Below are 24584 nucleotides of genomic sequence, written 5' to 3'. Positions count from 1 at the left end.
TAGACACCCTTAGTATCCTTTTCTCATTCTTATTTTATTTCATGGTGACTTGTGTTTAGAAAAGAAAGCAAACGATTTAGGCTTCTTGAGAAACACAAGGACTGTGTTTTTTGAGCAAAGGGCTTCCATAAAAAGGAAGATTACTTTCAAGTTAAAGTTTTTAGGTAATACACATTCATTTAATATTGGATTTTTCTAAAAACAAAAACTATGAACCTAAATTTATTAACAAAATATCAAAGAAAAGGCAGCACCCAGGAATTCAGATGAGTACTTATATTCGAAACTGGGCGAATTGGGCCACAACCAGTTTGGTTAACCTTCTAAGTGCGTGCATCTTTTTGTCCAAGTTTTTGAACATTTTTATATATAATTGCTGCATTAGTAGAACGATTGCTCTGTAGAACTACAGGCTATTTAGCCTTCTTTGTTAATGCTCTCAACGCTAAGTTTTAAGTAACAGGTTGCAAGAAAAGTGTTAGTTATGAGCATCATAAGGAAATTCATTTAAACGGAACTAAGAAACAATACGTTATATGAATACTATTTGGTTTTCTTATATAAATAATGGTTTACAAATTGCACATTTAGTATACACAAATTGAAGTTTTTACCTGCATATTAACACATGTTTTACAATTAACGTTTACAACCTGTGTGTCACACGGGTAAATATCCACTATTGTTTTGTTATCATTGTGTATTCAAATTATTTGTTTATCATTTTGTAGGAATTCAGACAGATCAAAGGAAACATTAGTGCAATGATATCAGTGAGTACAAGGTCTAATTGCATAATTAATTTTAGTCTCAACTTTTCTTGCTTCACTGTTATGTTTTTGTTAAACTACTTGAATTTAATTTCACATGTTTATATGATCATGCTTTCTAATTGCAGACTTATTATAGATGGGTTATTGTCATATCTAATCGGGATTTAGGCCAACATGCATGGTTGTCTAAAGGAAGCTATATTTTGTTTTATGATCTTCCGGCCAACAAAGAAATTGGAGGGCTTCACATGTTATCAACGGCTGACATTAATGTTACACAGTACATCGCAGATAGGTATGGTGTAACACTTTAGGAGTGGCAAGCGTTATGAAGAAGACCACTTGATTCTAAACCCTATATTGTGGTTATATTCACGTTTATGATCTAAAAATCCTTTGAATGTTAAAATTTTTTATGTGGTGATGTTTTCTTTTCTCAACAGCCATGGGAGAGTAAGGTCAATTGATCTACATCTTTAGGTAGAATATGCTCTCAAGAGGCAGGAAGCTCAGTCACAAAATAAGCTTGAAGATTTGGAAGTGAGTTTTAATTTTGTATAGTAATACACGCTAAAAATCACCTTTACATAAACAAACTTTCTACTATAAAATGTTTAAGGGGAGACGAAATAGAAAAAAAAAAGCACAACAACAATTCTTTCTTACTTGTAAAATTTAGCTTAACAAGGGTATATATGTATTTTTTGTAGGTTTGTTCATGGAGTTTCAACAAAAAGTTATAGCTTTTGGATCCTAAGTTAACACCTTTGCCAGGACGGTTCGTTTCTTCATTGGACTTGCGGTCACGGCGGCGACATCAATAGCCATTGCACTACATGAAAGTTTACTATGTATTAAGGATTTGCATTTTGAAAGTCATTGGCATTTACATATATCCCTTTCCTAAGTTCATTTATTACATATTTACTTGTCCCTTAAAAATCAATTACAAATTTCTCCTTCCTAAACCACATATATTACATATCTTCCCATTTCATTAAAATTAGCATATAGAAAGACTATTTTACCCTTAATGAACTAATTAAAGAACTTTTTACATATATCCCCTTCTTATGAGCAACAATTACATATATCCCCATTTAAACCCAAACCGAGTCATTGTTAACACGAACACATCAAATCTAATAAATTCAATAGGAGTTATTTTTTTTAATCGTTAGCAAATATGAAAATAAACATTTTTTTACCATAGTGTATAGGTTCAATATTTCTAACATGGGTGACATATATAATTTGAAATCACATTATAAACATACTTGACTAGGGATGAGCACGGTACCGGTACCGAAAATACCGATCCCGAAAATCTCAAATCTTTGGTACCGGTACCGAAATATTCGGTTCGGTACCGGGACGGTACCGGGATTATACCGGTACCGAAGATAAAAAATCGGGAAATACCGGAACCGTACCGTACCGGTACTGTACCGATCCCGAAACTTAAAATTTTGATACCGATTTGGTACCGACGGTACCGATTTCGGTACCGGTACCGGTACCAATCGTTACCGGTACCGATTTTGCTCATCCTTAGAGCTGGGCTGGTGAAGTAGAAGAGTGTGTGGTTTGAGAAGATTGCATGTTTGGGCTGTTAAGGTTCCGTTTAGGTGGGCTGGCTTGTGGATTTATAGCTGGACTTTGGGAGAATGATAATGGTTGGGTGAAGACTGTTGGAGATGGATCAATGAATGAATGATGGGAGGGGGTTGAAAATGGAAACTTTTTTTTCATCAAACGTGACGTGCCGAGAATATATTATTTTTCCTGTGGAAATTTCTAAGCATTGATAGCCACAATAACTTGTTGGGTACCCGATGAAAATGCATAGGAAGGTACGAGGTTCAAGTTTGTTGGTATGGGTCGCGTAGTGTTTGGGTAGCACGCACAACCAAACACATGAGGGTGTTCATAAGTTGGTTCACGAAGATATAGAGCGGATGTTGGGGATCAATTTTGGAGAGGTGGGGTGGGAAGAACAGTATGTAGATAAGAAGCCATGTGAAGAGATTCAACCCAAAACGTGTAAGGGAGTGAAGCATGAATTAATAATGTAAACATAATCTCGTTTAGACGGTGAATCATCCGTTCGTATTTGCCGTTTTGTTGAGATGTACGTGGGCATGAGAAACATAATTGAGTGATTATTTATTCCCCGCCCATATGATATTAGAAAGATTGTATTTTCATTTTGAATTGGGTTTGAACAAAAGCATGAAAATGGGCAAATTTAGTGAGTGTTTCAGACTTATTATTAGAGGATAAACCCATGTCTATTAAGTGAAAGCATTCACCAAAACCATATAATATGTATATCCTGCATGACTTGAAATAGGAGAGGTCCTGTAAAATAGCAAATGGCACCAAAGTATTAGAAACTCTGTAAAATAGCAAATGGCACCAAAGTATTAGAAACTGAATCCGAAAACGGTAATTGTATATGTTTCGACAATTGACATGAATGACAAACAAAAGGAAATGACTATTTATTTCAAGCAATAAATTTATTTAAATGTAGAAACCCCATGACGGGTTGACCTGGGTTTTCAAATCGGTTGTGCCATGAAGGAGACTCTTAAGCGGAAGCAAAACAAGCAGTAGTGATGGAACTATTGTTGGTGAACGGGTAGAGGTGACCCGAACTATTTTGACGACTCAGGATCGTCCCATCCTTGAAATCCTTCACAGAAAATCCAAATGGGTCAAATTAAAAAGATTCCAATTGTTAATATTAGATTGTCAGACATAAATAAGGTTCTTTATAAATTGGGTTTAAAAAGAACAAATTTTGAAGTATACGGTTTGGATATTGGCGGTACCCGATCCAAGTATTGTAATTTTGTTGCCATTTCCTACAAATATTGACGATATTGGTGAATACGAGGAAAAAGTATCGAGTTTACTTGGATCATAGGTCATTTGGTTGTTCCATAGTCATAGTTTGAAACGCAGGCAGCACTCTGAGTGGGCTCCATTGGGTCATACTCGGCCAGGTTCACTTGAGTTGTAGAGGAGCCGGATCTGTTTACCACTATTTCGATGAGCTTGTTTGGGCTTCCATGGTTGGGCCATCCTTGAGTTGGAAACGAACATGAAGGCGGGGCTAATAAGTAGGGATGGCAATGGGTCGGGTTTGGGTCGTGTTTAGGTATTCCCAAACCCATACCCGGTTATTAAAGTCCATCCCAAACCCGCCGGGTTTCAGGTTTTCCCATCGGGTTTCGGATTTTCAATCGGGTTTTGATAAAATATCCGTCGGGTATACCCGGCCCAAAATCCGTCGGGTTTTGACAAAATATAACTAATCGATTACAAATATGGTTACCATAAAGATAAAATATCTCAAATAATTAACATAACCAAGTTTTGACAAATAATTTATTTGGAATATAGTATATTTATAATATAATAATCTATATCGGGTACATCGGGTATATAATCGGGTAAATGGGTTTATGCTATCGGTAATCGGGTCGAAGTAATCGGGTATATTAAAAATCCCAAACCCGCGAAAAATTTTAAAACTAATCCCAAACCCTAATGGGTCGGGTATTAGCCGTCCCTTTTACGCCGGATTTCGGGTTTTCCAATTGGGTTCGGGTTTCTTTACCATCCCTACTAATAAGGAGCAATGGGCCAATACAGATATGGAGGTGGTTTGGACAATAGGGTTGGTCGTAGGAGACTGAGTTAGTGGTCCTGAACCACGTGTATTGTTGGGTTTACCCGTTCTTGGGTGTTCACGCTTACCAGATTTGTTATTGGGCCGACGTTGGGGAGGGGTAGGCCCAGGGTTATTGGTTTCCCGTGGAACAATGGCTGGGTGGCGGTCACTGACTGCAGCTGCTACAATGGGTGTTGGAACTTGTGTCTCACGAGCATGCTAACGTAGCATCTCCGGTTGCAACATGCTACACATATTCTCCCATGATGGGAGAGTTTGGTTAAGAAACGAGGCCACAATATCATACTCCGGTGGAAGACCACATACGAGTTGAAGAACTAGTCGTTGTTCAGTAACTAGCGAATCAACATCAACAAATTGATCCGCGAGTTCCTTGAGACTTTGGCAGTAAACTTCAAGTAAGGGCATGGCTTGGCTTTGAGAGATAAGTTCGTAAACTCGTGTTCCAAAGTAACGGCTCGTGACCCCTTGTTGTTGAGGAAAATTCCATTGACATGATTCCAAGTCTCCAGAGAAGTGGACTCATGTCAAGGACCCGAACAAGCAGGTCATCAGAGAGGGTCCCATAAATCTATTGGAGGACCACCACATCGATCTTCATCCATGAGGGGTAGTCTGCATGTGTCTTGGCAGGGGCGTACCGTCGATGTGACTCAACACATCGTAGCCTCTGGAAAGGAGCTGGAAAAGTTTTACCTAGGAGTAAGAGACCTTCACTCCATCAAGAACGCGGACCATATTTTGGATGTTAATGATGGTGTAAATGGGGTGTAAGGCTTGTGATTTTGGGTCTGCCATGACTGGAAAATTGAGAGGTCTAATGGTAGGATTAGGGATAGCGACAGAATGAAAGTTTCAAACTGCAAAGGATGATACCATGAGAGATGTGGGAATATTTCAATATCCGTTATTCACTTGGTAAAACCCTTAATATAATACAAAGTCAAGAGGTGAAATAGGAAATGTGTCTAACAAACCTAACAAACTGATAAATAAAGTTTACAAGATAATACAATTAATATAATTATAATAAACCAATAATATCTCAAGATATTATCAGTTAGCGCACTGTGTTTTGTTGGGGATCGTGTGCACATATTATTTCCAACAAAACTCTCTCTTGAGGAAAAAAAAGAACATCATTCGGTTTGAGGTGAATTCTCCACTGTTATCACGTTGTATCTTCTTAATTTGCTTCCCAAATTGTGTTAGCACCCATCCTATGATGAAATTCAATAAACACTCACTTGTATCGCTTTTGTGTTTAATGAGATAAGTCCACACCGCCTACTAAAATCATCAAGAATTGTCAAAAAGAAACTAGCATTTGAGGTAATAGGTTTGCGATATATTCCCATGTGGCTGTATTAAATCAAAATAGGCATTAGTTTTAATACAACTTTTTGGAAAAGACAAACGAGTAAATTTAGCTTTATTACTGCAAGCATCATCAACATTGTCTCTAAGGTTAAAATATGTATTCTTAAAAAATCAATTTGATATAACTTATAGCGTATGAGGCATGACCCAATCTTTTGTGCCCAAACTTATGCGTCTGTCTTTGACATCTTAGCGTTTCTTTCTTTGACTACCACGCCCATGCGATACATACCATTCACATGTTTACCCACTCCAGTTATCTTCTTTAAATGTAAGGCTTACATACAACAAAAATCAGGGAAGAAGCTCTCAACGCACTAAGGATCATTTGCTAATCGACCAACCAAAGCAAATTACAATTGAAATCAAGTATATATAAGTTTGTAATTATTGTCTAGTTTGTTAAGATGCTTTCACCCATAGCTTTAAAAGATATTGACATAGTTAGGAATCATAACTGGTGCTTCATTTGTGCACTCGGTGTAATTTTCGAGTAGGTTAAGTGTGTGGACTATATACTCGCTTGATCTAGAGTCTATAATCCACTTGTCATGCTGTTGTAACTTACCTACCATAAACTTCAAACTCAAGTACATAAATCATTATATTTTTCGAGGGACAATAGTAGAATACCGATCAAAAACTACACAGACCTATCTCTAAACAAAATACATAAATATAAAAAGGAAATAAAAGTTAAACGAGACAATATTTAGGGCGGTTCTGTAAATTTTATGGGGGTGGCTTGGTGAAGATTTCAAGTAATCATTACTTTTTATTTATTAATGAGTTAGTCTTACCATACATTCTATTTGTGTTGGTATCAAATGTGTATTTGATTTCGAGTAGGACTAGGCCAAATGACATCTATATAAGCCTTTGGTATATGATGTAAGTTAATTAACTTTTTAGTTTGTCCTGGGATCGAAGGTTTTTGTTTGTCAATTAATATTTGCGTGTTCAATTTAGTTGATTGCAATACAAGTATTTTGTTTACTTTATGTTTGTACCGCAAAGTGGTAATTAAAGGTGTGCAATCAAAATTCCTTCCAAGTCCTAATGTGGTCCTATGTTATCTTTGTTTGACTTAGGATAACAACAAGAGAGGTTGATTTCTAATTTGGGTTTGTGACAGTACTTGTGAAACTCTCCTGGTTTAACACTAAATAAAGAGGAGATTGTTTTTCTTAAGTATATTAATAAAATAAGACTAGCAAGTGACTAGACTTAAAAAGACACCCAGTTACAACAAACCCACCCAATTACCCTACGTTATCTTAAAACGAAAAATTACACCACGCCTCCTAATATATTCCCATCAATTTCCCTCTATTCTCTACCCAAACGTCGTACCCAAAAAAGCGATAAACTCGAATTAAACCTCAAACTCAATAAATCACATAAGATGACTTTAGGAATGATTTTCAAGAATTAATGAGTCGATTTGTTTTGAAAATAACTATTTGGAATCTTCCTTTGATAGACCGACCATACCTTCTATATAAAAGATTTTTTTATTTTCTTTTTAAGAAAACCAAAATTACGCTGATGATGGCTTCCTCCCTACTGCGCCTCACAAGGTCCTTCGTCCCGTTCCGTCCAGCGGCCCTAGCTGTTTCTGCACATCGTCAACTCAACATTCACAGCATACGTCAGCATTCAACGAACACCACTCAAACAAGGCAGTTTTCGTCACCGTCAGAGGACGCGCCACCACGTACTGGTTTGCTTTTTAACCTGTGTTTTAAAAACCGATAAATACAGGCCGGTTCAACCATTCCCTGTAGGTAAATAGAAATAGTTCTATCGACTTGACTTGAAGTTTAAACTTGTTGGACTCGGTCTGCCCAAGAGACATATTAAATTGATGTGGCTAGTACGTTATGATCCAAGTCGGGTCATACCCAATAACAAGCTAGACAAACACCGATAATATTCGTTCATATATGATGTGATCATAACAAATGAATATTAACACTTGAGTTATTTGGAAAGGGGTTTCTAAATAAAATGTACTTGTGTAATAAACAAATCATATGGATGATTTATGTTTTATGAAAGAACATTACATAGTGTTATTTAAGTTGGTTAAATAACAATATGTGAATAATAATAACCAAGCATGTCTCTTAACATATAATAGGTTTTATAAGTTATAAGTTATAAACTTATAAAAGTATATATGTATGGATATATATATATATGTTTAAAGTTTTATAAAAGAAAAAAGATAATAACTCTTTCAAATGTAATATTATTATATGTTTAAGTGGAGACATGCAAGGTGAGTGGAGACATGCAATGGTTATTATTGGTGGAGAGAAAGATGCCTTTAAATAAAACCAAGTCTTTCTCTTTCATTCTTTCATAACACACATAATTTCCAAGTAAACTTTTCTCTCTTCCTCTCTTGGGTATTTTCATCCAACATAAGAAAAGAAGAAGAAAATTTCAAGTGCAAATCCTAGCTAGAAGTGGTGTGTTGTTGAAGCTTGGGGTATGCTAGCTTGAGGAGCTTCCATATTCAAGTTCTTACCTTTCAATCATCATCTCTTTCACCCGGTTTTATCATATTGAAAGGTAGTAGTAACATGCATGGACTTATAGTGACATGCATGTATTTGATAGTGTGTAATTCGTATTTGGATCCGGGTTTGGGTTTTGCATGTTTAAAATTGGTTTTATACATATCTTATTAACAAGATTTAAAACTTTTATATCCGCTGCGTTTTTGGTAAAATAGGGATTTTATCACTTTGATAATCCTGTTAAAACCCAACAAAACCCCCGATAAAAAATGGTTAAACCGGTTTGGACCGTCATACCAGTTTTTTAAAGCCCCATTTAGTTTTTACCAATTTTTTTAACTTAGCTAAACTTTATTTTTATTTTTATTTAATATTGTACCTGATTATTTTTTGAGTTGAAATTATATTTTATAGAATTTAGTTTTAACTGGTTAACATGGTTGAACCACCTGGTACAGCTTGTTTATAAAACATGGTTTTCAACCTATCTATTTTATAAGTTGAATGAATGCCTTAATATCTTTTTCAACTTCAGTTAGATTTGATCTATGGTTCCTAGCGTCTCAAATGCAAATAATGTCCGGAGTTCCTTCAATGCTATTAACTCTAGTTAACGATGAAGAGGTGACCATAAGCATCCCCGGAATGGAGAAGATGGCTACTAATCTGGGCCCGCGTGTAACGTTACAAATGCCAAAGTTAGGGGAATATGATCAGGAAGTTTTTCCTAACTATTTTTTTGAAGACGACAATTTGCTCCTCGTCTTCAAAACCAGTAAAGAAACCCACCTTGCAGCCATCAAATTCCCGGAGAACGTTCAACACATGTTTAGAATGCAGGGATTTTCAAATGGAAGGACGGATATAACCTTTTTAGGACTGGAAAACACTAATTTCCTTGACCCCTTTGTTATTCATCGTCCTACACCTTACTGTGGTAATTACTATCCCAATGATCAGTATCTTATTAGCGGTGCAAAGGCTCACGAGTTGTTTTTTCAAGCTTGAGTTCAGCTGTTTTATTATTTTATACACATTTATAGTTATATTTATAAATTTGAGAAAAAACTTATAAATTATTAGGTATCTTATGATATGAAAAATTGAAATTCTACAACCGTTTACTTATTTTGTGAATGGTTGCTTTCAGTTGCATTTGATCGATCGTTTCTAGGAAAGAAACTTTGTGAAATAATAGCTAACTCGGGGGTGAAGAGTAAGTCGTTCACATTGTATAAGAAAGATACAGATGAAAGCATGTACATAAAAGGGAATATGCCTGGAGTGGAGAAGATTGTGGTAAATAAAGAAGGTTTGTGTGTGTCGCTAAACATGCCCGGTTTCGAGTTAGAGGATGTGGAGTCGGGTTTTGAATATGACACGCTCATTATTGAAGGAAAACGAGAGAACGAGCATTATATCGCAGGGATACGTGTACCAGAGGGTTTTAAGAGGGAGCGTGATATGATCAAGAGAGAGATGCAAGATGGACTGTTTAAGGCAACTCTTCCCCATGCTAATGTTAACAGGCTCGCGTTCAGTGCGTATCGCTATATAATCAAGAGATACGGAAGCTAGCTATATATATCTTAATGTAAGTTTTGATCCGCTTGATTTCTAAGAAGTAAACCAGCAGCCTTATACAACATTCATGTAATTATTACGTCATTTTTAGCGTGATTTTGGTGGATTAAATTTCTTTATTCAGCTGCTGATTATGGCGTATACAGCACCAATTACTCATTAATGGATTAATATGGCTTTTGGTAACAAGTCAATTTAAAAACTTTAGCTAAAGGTGAAAAACTCAAACTGGGTTAAAAGTCTTATCAAAGTCTATTTTAACCTCATGAATCGTTTCGATTTAGAGATGTAGAATAGGATTTTTATTTTGTAATCATAAATGGAACACATATAAAATCGGACAAAATACTGTTTTCTGGACTTTAATGCTTGTTTTAGTATCAATTCGTTGTGAAGTTAGAAAAATCAGGTGTCGTGATCATCAAGCTATTTTAATTTTGAAGTTAGATTCGAATTAGATTTTAAAAACCCATTCAAGAACATCACAAATATATCTTTTCGGACAGTTAAAAATCAACATCATGGGAGCTTGAACTCTTGCTGGCTTTTAATTTTCCATTTTTAGATATTGTTCAAACTAGAATTTGTTTGTGCATAGATAAATAATCAAGTGTGATGATTAAAAACTCAAAATAAACTATCAGCATTCCAATTCGTTACATAGTATATGAAGAAAATAAAGACAATTATTTTCAGTGTAAAACTGAAAAACAAACAAAAGATAGAAAATGTATAATCAAATGAATGTTTACATTAATAAAGGATTGACTCGAATTACCGAAAGAGTATACATCTACGTTTAATCCCCTTTTATAGATGATTTCATCTAAAAACACACACTTAAACTGACACCTGGAACATGCGGCAAAATTTCTTCTGTTAACTTGCTAAAAGCTTCTAATAAAATGTTAAGGGCTCCTTCTATACCAATTAATAACACTACTTTGCTCAAGTGTAGCGGTGTTATCCAGCCCTAGGACTCCATACCAGTCGAGTTGACCATCGACTATTTTCTTTCGGGAGTGTGTAGCGGTGTTATCCAGCCCGAGGACTCCATACCACACTACGTGAAAATTGACCTTCGGCCACACGAAAAAAGTGTGGCCGTAGGCCTTTGGCCACACACATTTGGTTCAAGTCATATATGGCCAAAGGTCGCGACACCGTGGGTATGATATGGCCACACACAGTTTTTAGTGGCCTTATGTGGTAATAAGTGTGGCTAAAGGGTACAAGCATTAGTTGCTGGCCATCAAGAATCCTCTCCAATAAGTGTGGCTAAACGGTAGAAAATGGTCACATGACTATTTACTATGAGTGACCATTGCACGTATACAACCACATTAATTCATGTTTCAGCCACATGAATTTTATAATAATGTGGCCAATAGGGTTGTGTTAAGCTTGCATTGTGACCTATACCGTGTGGATATAGCAAAGAAATGGCCATATGATATTAGAAAGATTGTATTTTTATTCTTTAGCCAGGAACACTCTCAACTAAAGAAAAAATGTTACCCACCACTCTCAACTAAAAGATACCACATTAGCAAGCTAACTAACGGGGTTAGTGCTTGTTAAGTTCGGGAGTGCCTAAAAAAAGAAGGTGAAAGTTGAGAGTAGTAGGTAACATTTCTTTAGTTGAGAGTGTTTTCAGCAAAATAATGAAAATTACGAGTATATAAATCCAATAACCCCGATTAAAATTTCCACATACTCTCGTTCATGCTTCATGGATTTATACATAGCACATATCCACATGAGTATTTAATCACACAATTTCCTTTTGTTACTACTTACTACCACCATTTTAGTGTAGCCATTAATATAACTTGATTGTAGTTCTAACTCGTTGATTGTGTTTATGATCTCTCCATCTCATGTTTGGTATAAATGCATCAATTATGCTTTGCTTTTCCCATAACCTACAAAACAATAAAAACTAAAAACCTAGAATATTTTGTAGTAATTTCCTACATTAAACAAGCATATAATTTGCAATACAGTGTACCGATCACGATTCTATTTCGTGAAAGCACTCAAATCCAACTTTAAACCCCATTTTCTTTAAAAATCGGGTTATATCTAAGGCACATCTTGTGTTTTGTAGCAGTGTGATCTGGTGATCAGTAAGCCACTTATTATACACATTAAATCAGAGTTAAATTAAGTTTGTTAATTTCGTGTTACATAAAAAAAAATTGCTAAGTAAACAATAAACGAGTAGACATAAATATCAAATTTGTAAATTAACTAACGAGATAAGTTCAAGGTATAGATACATAACTCAAACGCTCTTAAGTTAAACAAATAAAGGTCAAGATCCTTCAACAATCGTAGATCTTAAAAAGACCAGAAACCTAAACAAGATGATTTAAAAGAGAAGTGCAAGAAAGGTGAAATTAGTGGAAATCAATTTCAGTTGTGGGGGAGGCTCGATGCAGCTTCAATAACTTCCTAGCAAACGTCATCTGTTCACAGGAGGACAGAAAACAATAAATAAAAAGAACGAACACAATAAATAAAAGAGAAATCTGCAATTTGCCTCCCAGGGTTATATCGTCGCTGGATGGATTAACCACTGAAAACGAAAATGTGAAGGTTCTGTCACTGTGAAATTTGGGCGAGGCAGTATGTGCCCTTCCGTTAAATATTTTCGTTAATGACCGTTGAGATGGAGGGTGTTTTAGACTTTTTACAAATAGAATTTCGGCGGGTCACAGTCTGTGCCATTCTATTTGTTATTTTTTTTAAAAGCTTGGAAAAACCAGCTTGCCGGGAAAAATGACAGTCCAACCACCGGGTATTATCTTCTTCCTCCTTCCTTCATACTCTTTCCCCCTTCTCCACCCATCCTTCCTTCTTTCCTTACCCATCTTAATTTCCTCCACACTTTATATATATATATATACCTCCACCTCCTTAGACAACAACACCATCACCGATCACCAACACCGACCCCGTTCGACACCGACACCGACGCCTCCATCCGACGCAGACACCATCACCTTCGCCATTCGACAACATCACTGACGCCACCACCGCCGTACCTTCACCTTCACTTCACAATGGTTTTGGTGTTGGTTATTAGGTTCAATTGGTTATTCGGAGTCACGCTAGGATTGAGTCTCCGAATCCGGATTCAGATTCGGAGAATTTACGTTCGTTTGGTTGTTACGTTCGCCGGTGAAGCCCGGTTGGCCTTCCGTAGAAGGTGGAATCTTGACCCGCTTCTCCTTCCGTAGTGTTCGGGGTCGACACGTAACATGTAAAATCCCGAAGTTTATAATTCGGGTGTTTTGATATATGTGTTTATGTATTGTGTTTGTGTAATATATATAAAAGAATGTTTGTGTTCGGGCTCAGGTTTGGGGTTTACTAAAAAACGGCCCGATTTGTCGTTTTCGGGCGTAAAGTTTACTAGAAAACGACCCGTTTCGTTTTTTGAGTGAAAATTACAATAAAAAACGAGCCGTTTCGTTGTTTTCGGGGGAAAAGTTTACTAACAACGACCCGTTTCGTTGTTTTTGAACGAAAATTACAATAAAAAACGAGCCGTTTCATTGTTTTCGGGCGAAAAGTTTACTAAAAAACGAGTCGTTTCGTTGTTTTCAGGCGAAAAGTTTACTAAAAAACGACACTTTTCGTTGTTTTCGGGCGAAAAGTTTACTAAAAAACGGCCCGTTTCGTTGTTTTCGGGAGAAAAGTTTACTAAAAAACGAGTCGTTTCGTTGTTTTCGGACGAAAAGTTTACTAAAAAACGAAACTTTTCGTCGTTTTCTAGCGAAAAGTTTACTAAAAAAGAGTCGTTTCGTTGTTTTCGGACGAAAAGTTTACTAAAACCGACACTTTTCTTTGTTCTCGGACGAAAATTTTACTAAAAAACGGCCGTTTCGTTGTTTTTGGACGAAAAGTTACTAAAAAACGAGTCGTTTAGTTGTTTTCGGGCGAAAAGTTTAATAAAAAACGGCTCGTTTCGTCGTTTTCGGGCGAAAATTTTAATAAAAAACGGCCATTTTCGTTGTTTTCGGACGAAAAGTTACTAAAAAACGAGTCGTGTCGTTTTTTAGCGAAAAGTTTACTAAAAAACGAATTCGTTAAAGTTTTTTACAAAAAAAATGGTTTAAAAAAATGGTGAAAATTTACTAAAAAACTTACAGTTAAATATTTGGTTCAGTTCAAATGGTGAATATATATTCATATTGTATAAATATATCACATGTTAGTTCAGTCCAAATGGTTGGTGTTGTATGTTGTTAAACCATGGGTCGGGGGTTCGAACCCCATCCTCTACACGATATTGGATATTTGGTTTTAGAATTAATTATTGGCTTAAATGGTCATTTCAACGTTTTTTGGTCAGTCAACTGACGGCAATGGCACAAACTGCCCCGCCCAAATTTCACAGTGGCAGAACCTTCGCAATTTCGTTTTCAGTGGTTAATCCATCCAGCGACGATATAACCCAGGGAGGCAAATTGCAGATTTCTCTATATAAAAAGAACATACACCAGATATCTAACGTATTTCAGTACGAATGTACGATGACCTAAGTCCACGGGCAGAAACTAGGGTTGGTATTTTATTGAGTGTAGTACATGTTGAGTTTATATATACAAATTTAATTAAGGTTAGACCCTCAGTATGATAATCAATAAGAAGCACGCACAACCGGGCCCACAACGTCAGGGTCGGCCAAACCCTTGTTTTGTGCCATCTACTAACCGCCTTGGTCCAAACTGTGGATCGAGGCCTACTAGGTATATATTTTCAGTTATATCGAATATGAATATTTTCGATAACGAATATAAAATCATGCCAAGTGGTTTTTTTTCTACTCTCTCTTTTCCCCTATGAATCAACCATTTTTGGTCACAATTAAGTTTCTATTACTATCCACAATAAAAGCCGGAGCAAAAGTCTAGGCACCGCCTTTGTCGACATACCACGACCTCATTCGTCGATGTCTCACATTTGAACACTCCCACCAGAAACTTGGACCATACCAAATTTATACTCTTTTCATTACTGTGACTGTAACATATTAAATGAACTCGAGTAAAATAAGATCGAGGCGAGTTATAAATAAACAATTGTGAAATGATGGCTTGTTCATGGTCTAGGCCAAACCGTAAATACATTGCTAGTAACTGTTTATGATCATTAATATTAAAACGTTTAACATATTAATTAACTTTCATCAATTTCAGGAACCAAATTATGTTACTTTTGTGCAAACTATTGGACTACATGTGTAATTGACTTTTAAAGCATACTTCATTCTGTGAACCTTTAAACTCTATAAGCATTGCCCTTCGAAGCTGCAAACCGCCCCATTGTATTAAAGTATACCTCTGGAATAAAAAAAATAAATAAAAAAAATTGTGGGGGTTAGTCCATAAACTAACTAGTACTAAAAAAGTCACATAACAGCAACATCAATAAATAAGTTAAAAAGAACTAATACTCGAAATCAATTTGAGCTACAATGGAGGCTCGAGGGAGCTTCAATAACTTCATGGTAATCATCAACTGCTCACAAGGTGCTAGAACCCCACTGGGACGAATACGAATATTTTTTAAGAAAGAAGAACATGCGTGTAAGTACTTTATCAAACACATTTCATTCTCTGAACCGCAAAACCTGTAAATGCCACACTCTGAAGCGTCGTTTTGTTGTATTCCACCTATGGTATTGGTAATGGGTTAGAATCGTGCAAGAATAACCAACTAGTGTTCAAATGCGCAACTATATATATAACTATGAGATTACACAACAAACAATAAGATTGAAACTTACACATTGAATTACATGGATCTCAAGGGTTTGTAGATTCGGCGAGCTCCAAATCAACTCAAAAGCACATGATAAATTTATACGATTGCCTAAATCTATTCTAAATAATTGAAGAGCCTTGAGGGAGAGAAAGGGGGTGGAGAACCTTTTAGCACCGCCTTCTGTCAACTATACAAAAGTGGAATAAAAAAAATAATGAGACTATAAAGTAAACTTAAATGACACAACTTAGCATTAAGTACCTTGAAATCAAGTTCCAAAAAAAGCTCTTGAAGTTTTGAAAATGAACCCAAAAGCTCAAAGATAATGTTTGAACTTATTGTCGTTGTAATGTCACGTTCACTCAAGGATAAATATAACATTTTGAGATTTTTAAGGTTTGCAATCTCAACTAATTTTGCTTTGCCGGGACAACTCAATTTCAAATTCTCAAACAAGGGACACATGGTAATAAACTTTCCAAGCTCACTCTTTACTCCACCAAAAGACATCTCTAACAGGGCCGGCCCGTTAGCTTTAGTAACCAAAGCTAGGGCTTTGGGCCCCCAATTTGTTTTAAAAAAATAAAGTTTGTATATATTAATTACATTTAATGACTTAAACATGTTATTGTTGTGGTTGGGTGGTTAGAGACCCCTTTTGGTTCCCAAGGGTTTCAAGTTCGATTCTTCCTAAATTGTCTATCAATTCAAGTTTTTTTTTTTAACAATTTGGTTTATTTAAGCTTGTTCCATTGATTCATCAATTGTACATTTGTTTCTACTTCTTTCAAGTTTTTTTTTAACAATTTGGTTTATTTAAGCTTGTTCCATTGATTCATCAATTGTACATTTGTTTCTACTTCTTTCTACAATATGGTTTCTTTCACCCCAAAAGATTAATCAAAAACCAACTTTTTATGGAATTAAATAATAATAATTTCTGTCTCGACATTATATTCAATATATATATGAAATATTGAATGTGAACTCTTTAACTGTTATCATTTTTTAAAAGTTCTTTATGTACTTATGTCTCATTCCAATTCAAAGTTCTCCTCAATTCACAATTTTATACACACCAATGCAAGATAAAATAAAATATAGGAAAGAGCCCCGTATTTTCACTTCGCTTTGGGCCTCTAAAATGGATGGGCCGGCCCTGATCTCTAAGCTCAAAAGGTTTGGAAAACCATGAAAAGTAAGCGGAGGAGGATTGAAACAACAATTATAAAGTTTAAGATGCTCCAACTTTAAACAAGAAAAAAAATGGGTGGGCAACTTAAATGGTCTTGCACTCAAATATTGCACAAGAGTGAGGTCCTTAATTCCTTTTCTTGACAAGAACAAAATCAAGTGACAAACATATTCATCATCGAAGGACACACTTTGTTATGGTACCATTAAGATGAAGAAAAAGCCTCCTTGTAATGCTCTCACCAACTACTTGCACTCAACTACTTGTATTGCCTTTTGTTTTTGATAAATATTTAACGAAGTTCTCACCAATAACGAGTTGGCTAAGCATATTCCACTTAAACCTCTAGTTTCTCGACAAGATACCATTCCTCACCGCATCTTGTAATGGCAACCGATCCAGAATATTAGTTATCACGTTATCTGACATGTTCCTAATGAAATCTTCCGGTGCAAGCTTGGGTGATTTATTTGTCCAGTTAACCAGTTCCATTATTCTAACAAGAAGACACATATATTATAAACATAAGCCAATTATCAAATAAATATGGCACATAAACCCTAGTTTCATAAACCTTAAGATGAGGAAAATATACTGTCACAATGATTAAGTAAGAGTAATCATATTCTAAGTTTCTGACCTTAAAATTTGAAATCGTTTCGGACGAGTAACGAAAACTTTCACGCAGTCGAAGGATAGAAAAAAGGTTAGGTATATTTGTTTTGGAGGTTAAAACCTAATATATAAGGGAAAACTTTAGTATACAAAATATCATGTGTTAGTTTTTAAGGAAATATAATATTTTATTTATAGTGGGATATATGATTATAGTAATGATTAGTATTCTAATATATATTCCCTCGATTTGGTTTAAATGATTAACCACGGGGCTTAAGCAATTTGTGCTCATGGTTAGGACTTTATGAGGAATGAATCGAACCGGACGAGACCTTGTCTGTGTTCGTCCATTAAGGTTTTGTCGGATAAACGGGCGGTTCACAAACACTTTACCGAACAAAAGTTCGTGTCCATTCATTAAGGAATTGAGTTTGCCCGTGTCCGTTCATTAGTATTGTAAACAACCGCTACCAGTCACTAATGAATAAAGGAAAACTAACAGACATTAATGGACAAAATTACACTAATGGACAACTAAACATACACGACTCCAACAAACAAACATAAACAATTACATATTAATTCAAAAGGAATAATAAAAAATTCACATAAGTTCACTCACAAGATCAGAATTTCACCAGATAGTATCCATAAATATTTACCACTTAACCAAAACATGTACAGCTCATTTATTAAACGAGTGTGACCGGGCGTAATCAAACGAGTTTTCTAATGGAAGAAAATGGTAAGAAAAACAAGGAAAACTTTTAATACCTTTCCGTTCCAATTTTTTTCCCAAAATAAAATTTGGAGAAAACTTTAAAAAATATCATCCAAACTTCCTTTAAATTCTTTACTTTCGTTTCCCATCTTTCACACTTGGAACACGAAGTTAAATAATAACTTTACCTTTAGTTTTACTCTTTTTTTTCTCTTCTTTGTTTCCTTTCTTCTCTTTTTATTTGTTTATTAATCTCGAGAACAGAGCGGTAGCGTTTGTAATTTTTACTCTCCTTAATAATATCAAAGTTAACAAGTTCATACCTCCATCTAGAAGAGAACCAATGCAAACATAAATGTAGAATGACAAACGAATATATCAAAAATATCAAAATGGATCAATATTCATATATAGGGCGGGGTATGGAGTATGAGATTTGTTTTAATAGGTTTCGTGGGTGTAAGACGTGTATGATATTTGATATAACTAATACCTTATTCGATTTACTTAAAACATACATACCCGTATGTCCAAACCACACTGTAAATAACTATATAGGCATCATATAAGATATAATTATATTTTATAGAAACCATGAAGCCCAATTAGGTTTTTCACCAATATTAATATTTTAGCCGACATACTCTACGTTCATGCTTCATGTATTTATAGCACATGAATATTAATTTTAAACACACAATTTACTTTTGTTGCCACCACCGTTTTAGTGCAACCATTTGAATATAACTTGATTCTTGTTGTCATTAATAATTCATAACAGTGGCATGAAGTTATGACTCGTTGGTTATGTTTTATCCCTCCATCTAATGTTTGGTTTAACTGCATCGGTTATGCTTGGTTTTCCACAACCTACAATATGATAAAAAAAACTAACAAACATAGAAATGTTTTGTAGTAATATTCGTACATTTAACAAATAAATAATCTACTATACTACTATTAAAATAAGTTTTATATGACCACTTGGCCCCTTTCTATGGGGTCCAAGTAGGCACCATGTTAACAAATTTTCTATTATATCATGTAATACAATAATTTCTATCCATTAAAACGATTTTCTATTTACAGATAAACAACTAACTGAATTTATATCTTATATCATGCATATATAGTTATTTACAGTGTGGTTTGGATATACAGGTATGTATGTTTTAAGTAAATCGGATAAGGTATTACCTATATTAAATATCATACATGTCTCACACCTATGAAACCAAACCACACTGTAAATAACTATATAAGATATAAGAAAAAAGAAATTCTAACCTTGCTCTAGCGGAATGAATTTTTTGGTGAATTTGAAATCCCCTGTTCCGACAGGTTGGTTTGATTTTGGTTTTGTGTATAAAATTTGTTGGGTTATATATGGGTTTATTTTAACTGGGTCTGACTTTTTACAAGACTTCAAATATAAACAAACAGAATAAAAAAACCCGAATTAGTTTATGTGATGAAAAAGCCAATAGTTTAATAAGTCGTTTATTTAAAATTGTTTGGCTTATGTTATTAATGTAAAATGACTAAAAAGGTAATACGTGAGGTAGCCAGGGTTATGCTAAAAAATCCAAAACCTATTAAAAGGCCAAGTTTTTGTGGCTTATGAAAAACAATTTTTTAACCTTTTTAAAAGCCAAAATACCAAACACTTTTATCAATGTCAACCATTTTCTTTATTTATTGTTTTTTTTCAAAAACTAATAGGTCATTTCTAAACTCAATCTCAAAAACCTAACTCTTTAACGGTCATTTTCAATGTGGTTTAATGGTAGGAAGTTTGGGTTTCTCAATGGAGACCAAAGTTCAATTATCACTTACAACACTTTGGGGGACATAGGTGGCTTAACGAAGAAAGATCAGGATCTTTGTGATCTCCAGTTCGATCCTGAGGGCGTTCGGGTTCTACCACCAGTGGGCCTTCGGGCTGGTGGGGTTTTCCCGGAATTGGAGATCAACTGGAGGCGCTTAAGGGCTTCGTATGGCTGGCTGACCAGCTGACAGTTGTCTTTTTTCATTGGGTCATCTCGTACGGAGTACCTAAACATTCTATGTTTGTTGGTCGTTAAAAAAAACTCCTTAACTAGGTTATTTCAATTCTATGTTTTTTTGGTTAATTCGATTAAGTCTTGCAAACTAATCTAAAATAATTAAGGTATTCTAGGAGTGCGAATATGCAAAGCCACTCGCGAGCTACTCGAGATAAGATTGATACAAAAAACTTGAACGAGTTGAGGCTTATGCAGTTTGTTCCTTAAATAAAGCTTATTTAGTTATCGAGCCCGAGCTTGAGCCTTGTATGCAAATATTATTTAGGATCGTTAAGCCTTAACGAGCCTTTTTATTTTGGAATTATGTTGATTAATTTAACAATGCACTCCCGAGCTTGAGCCAAGCTTTTCCTCGTTTAAAGTACTGCAACTAAGCTCGACATGATCTTAGGCTCGTTTAAGGCTTATCTCAATATATAAAAAAAATAAAAAAAAGTATATACAATAATTAATAAAGAGTAGGTGGGCCGAGCTCCAGCTTTAAAAAACAACTCAAGTGCCTAGTTTGAGTTTTCTAAAATATTTTGAAACGATCCGAGCCTGAGCACGAGCTCTCGTAAATCAAAGCAAGTCAATCTCGACTCCGATTGTTTACACCCTATCCCCCCTCCCAACCCAATCCCACCCACTCTTTTTTTTTCAAAAGTGGATAATAAAGAGAAAAAAAAGAGTGCTCCTTTAGCATTCTAGAAAACTCCAAAAGAATTTATTCCTTACTCAAGTACTTATTACAAATCATCATATTACCATACCAAACACTTTTAATCTGAGTTTAAGCGAATGTTTGAAGTTCTTAAGTAAGAACATGTGAAGCAAAGTGGTTCTAATCAAAGCTGTAATACTAACCAGTTTCAGTCGTGCTAGAAGATATAACAAGTCATTACTAGGTCATATATATGTCAGCTAAGCTAACTTCTCTTCTTTTAGCCTATACGAAGACCGTTAATTAAGTGTTTTGTATTAACTCATGTTTGATTAGATTGTGTGTGACCTTTCATTATTGTAAGTGTCACAAAAGAATCGGCTAACGCTATGCCAGCTAGTCCGGTGCGTCACTTTCTTATTAGAGTAAAGTGAGAATGATTAAAAACTTGTAACATAAAATTTAACATAATTTTGGAAATAAACAAGACATGTTATATATTGGTAGGGTGTTGCTAAACGTACCCCCTCTTATAACATTTTTACTAAATATACACCCCCTAAAGTTATTAGATTAATTACTATTACCTCATAGCATTCTTTATATACATATTAGTCCCTATAACATTTTTTTCACTTAATAATCTCCACTACATATATCAAATTAAAAACTATCAAGTATTAATATTAATTTATTTTTTTAGTATTAATTTTGTAAATATTTAATATATCTTTTCTTTAATTTTAATAGTATATATATTTATAATATCCTTATTTTACCTCTTTATCTTTTACAAAACAAACCCTAAACCCGAAAACATAAACCTTAAACCCGAAAACCTAAACCCTAAACCCGAACTCTCAATCTAGTGCTCTGTATAAGCAGAACAGACATCTTTCATCAACATTAAAAAAACATCATCAATAACACAGCAAGACTACTTCAAACACGAGTACGACACGAAACATCAAAAACATCCAGTGCCACACAAGCAATCCAATATTTGCAAAATGTCCAAACTAAGAAACCAAACATCACCTTAATTCATACTAGACTAACAAACACGTGTTCATTTCTCCTTACACAATGAGCTCATAAATTCATAAAAGATAAGTTTAAAAGACCTAAAACTAATATAGATTGATATCAACATCCGGGTAGGTTCGTTGGAGCTTCAACAACTTCACAGCAAACAAAAACTTCTCGTCAGACTCTGCAGACGAGAGGGAGTGAATAACAAGTTTTTTTTCAGAAAACAGGAGCATGCATGTAAATCCCTAATCAAGTATACTTCATTCATTGAACCTTTCAAATCTTTAAACACCGAACTTTGAAGCTGCAAACCGCCCCCATTGTATTAAAGTATACCTCTGAAATAAAAATATTAAAAAAATTGTGGGGGTTAGTACAGAAACTAACTAGTACTAAAAAACGTCACATAACAGCAACAACAATAAATAAGTTAAAAAGAACTAATACTCGAAATCAATTTGAGCTACAGTGGAGGCTCGAGGGAGCTTCAATAACTTCATGGTAATCATCAACTGAGCACAAGGTGCTAGAGCCCCGCTGGGACGAATAAGAATACTTTTTAAGAAAAGAGAACATGCGAGTAAGTACTTTATCAAACACATTTCATTCTCTGAACCTGCAAAACAACCTGCAAGCACCACGCTTTGAAGCGCCGTTTTGTTGTATTCCACCTCTGGTATTGGTAATGTGTTAGAAACCTGCAAGAATAACCAACTAGTGTTCAAATGCGCAACTATATAACTATGAGATTACACAACAAACAGTAAGATTGAAACGTACACATGGAATTACATGGATCTCAAGGTTTTGTAGATTCGGCGAGCTCCAAATCAACTCAAAAGCAAATGATAAATTTATGCGATTGCCTAAATCTATTCTAAATAATCGAAGAGTCTTGAAGGAGAGAAAGGAGGTGGAGAACTTCTTTCTAGCACCATCTTCTATCAGCTGTAAAACGTGGAATGAAAAAAAATAATGAGGCTATAAATAAAACTTATATGACACAGCTTAGCATTAATTACCTTGAAATCAAGTTTCAAAAAAAGCTCTTGAAGTTTTGGAAGAGAACCCAGAAGCTCAAAGATATTGTTCGAACTTATTGTCGTTGTAATGTCACGTTCACGCAAGGACAAAGATAATATTTTGAGATTTTTAAGGTTTGCAATCTCAACTAGTTTTACTTTGCCGGAATAATTCAATTTCAAATTCTCAAGCAAGGGGCACATACTAATAAACTTCCCAAGTTCACTCTTTTCTCCACCAAAAGACAACTCTAAGCTCAATAGATTTGGAAAACCATAAAAACTAAACTAGGTGGAGGATTGAAACAACAAAAATGAAGTTTAAGACGTTCTAACTTTAAACAAGAAAAAAGATGGATAGGCAAATTTAATGGTCTTGCACCCAAGTATTGCACAAGAGTGAGGTACTTAATTCCTTTTCTTGACAAGAACAAAATCCAGTTACAAATATAATCATCAGTCAGTTTGTTGTTGTGGAGGACACACTTTGTTATGGAACCATTAAGATGAAGAAGCATCATACTTATAACGCTCCCATAACTATTTGTATTTCCTTTTGAAAGAAATTTAAAGAAGTTCTCATCAATAACGAGTTGGCTAAGCATATTCCACTTAAACCTCCAGTTTCTCGACAAGATACCAGTCCTTACCGCATCTTGTAATGGCAACCAATTCAGAATATCTGGCATGTTGCTAATGAAATCTTCATGTGCAAGCTTGGGTGCTTTATTTGTCCGGTTAATTACATATGCATATCAAGTCTTCCCACAACACATGATTATTGCTAAATTTTGAAAGTAATATATAAACTAGTAACATACAGTAAGGTTTTTCAATTAACAATTTGTAACTATTAACATACATTAAGCTATTCACAATTTAACATACAACTTGAATTAACATATAAACTATTAATATACAGGAGCTTACTAGGGTTAGAATGGTGAAAATTAGGGGTAGAAGTGAGAGGGGTTCGAGGCCGACGGTGAAGAAGCGAGCAATCCATGGCGAAAAGAATCCGGCAATGGGCTACGGTGAGAACTAATTACACCGTCAAAAGCTGAAGGTGAGAGAATGAGAGGGGCCAGTTTGAACCTAGGGTATTTTTTTTATTTTAAAAGCCAAGTACGAGAAAGAAAAACTAATTGGCTGGGAGTTTAAGTTTATAGTTAAGCTCTTTGGATTGAGATAGGTATGTTTATAGTTAGAGTTTAAGTTTAGTTTGTTGTTGTGAGCCTGTTTTGAACTTACATGGGTTTGTAGTTAAGTTGGAGTTTAAATGTAGCTTTTGGGTTTATTGTAGTTTCAACTGTATTTGTTGTTATCATCTAAGAATTACATAGTACTTAATACTTACTAGTAGGAGAGCCCGCGGTTGCGACGGGTGTCTAAAAACTAACTATTGCAGCTAGAACTAACAAGGTCATTCAAGTGTTTTCCTAGAATGCACTAATACGCGTTTGAGTTATATTATCGAAGTAAACTAAGACACGAATGTTCGTTGATGTAATTTAAATATGAACTCAACATGTAGATATATG

At 35.0% G+C, this 24584-nt stretch overlaps 2 long non-coding RNA genes across 2 annotated transcripts; one reads left to right on the top strand and one right to left on the bottom strand.

The window, feature by feature from the left end:
- Positions 1 to 43: 43 nt before the first annotated feature.
- LOC143580392 (uncharacterized) lies at positions 44 to 971 on the top strand. The gene is made up of 3 exons (XR_013143647.1): positions 44 to 164; positions 732 to 784; positions 899 to 971. It is a non-coding gene; the product is annotated as an uncharacterized LOC143580392 (long non-coding RNA).
- A 20884-nt stretch (positions 972 to 21855) lies between these two features.
- LOC143580391 (uncharacterized) lies at positions 21856 to 22897 on the bottom strand. The gene is made up of 3 exons (XR_013143646.1): positions 22802 to 22897; positions 22469 to 22719; positions 21856 to 22359 (listed from the first exon to the last, which is right to left on the bottom strand). It is a non-coding gene; the product is annotated as an uncharacterized LOC143580391 (long non-coding RNA).
- Positions 22898 to 24584: the final 1687 nt, after the last annotated feature.

This window comes from Bidens hawaiensis, unplaced genomic scaffold (genome assembly GCF_021521415.1).
Source record: "Bidens hawaiensis isolate Kalapana, Puna unplaced genomic scaffold, B.hawaiensis_p1.1 tig00030408_1, whole genome shotgun sequence".
NCBI classification, from domain to species: Eukaryota; Viridiplantae; Streptophyta; class Magnoliopsida; order Asterales; family Asteraceae; genus Bidens; species Bidens hawaiensis.
The sequence above is the reverse complement of the archived record's forward strand: the minus strand, read 5'-3'. Positions and strand labels throughout refer to the sequence as shown.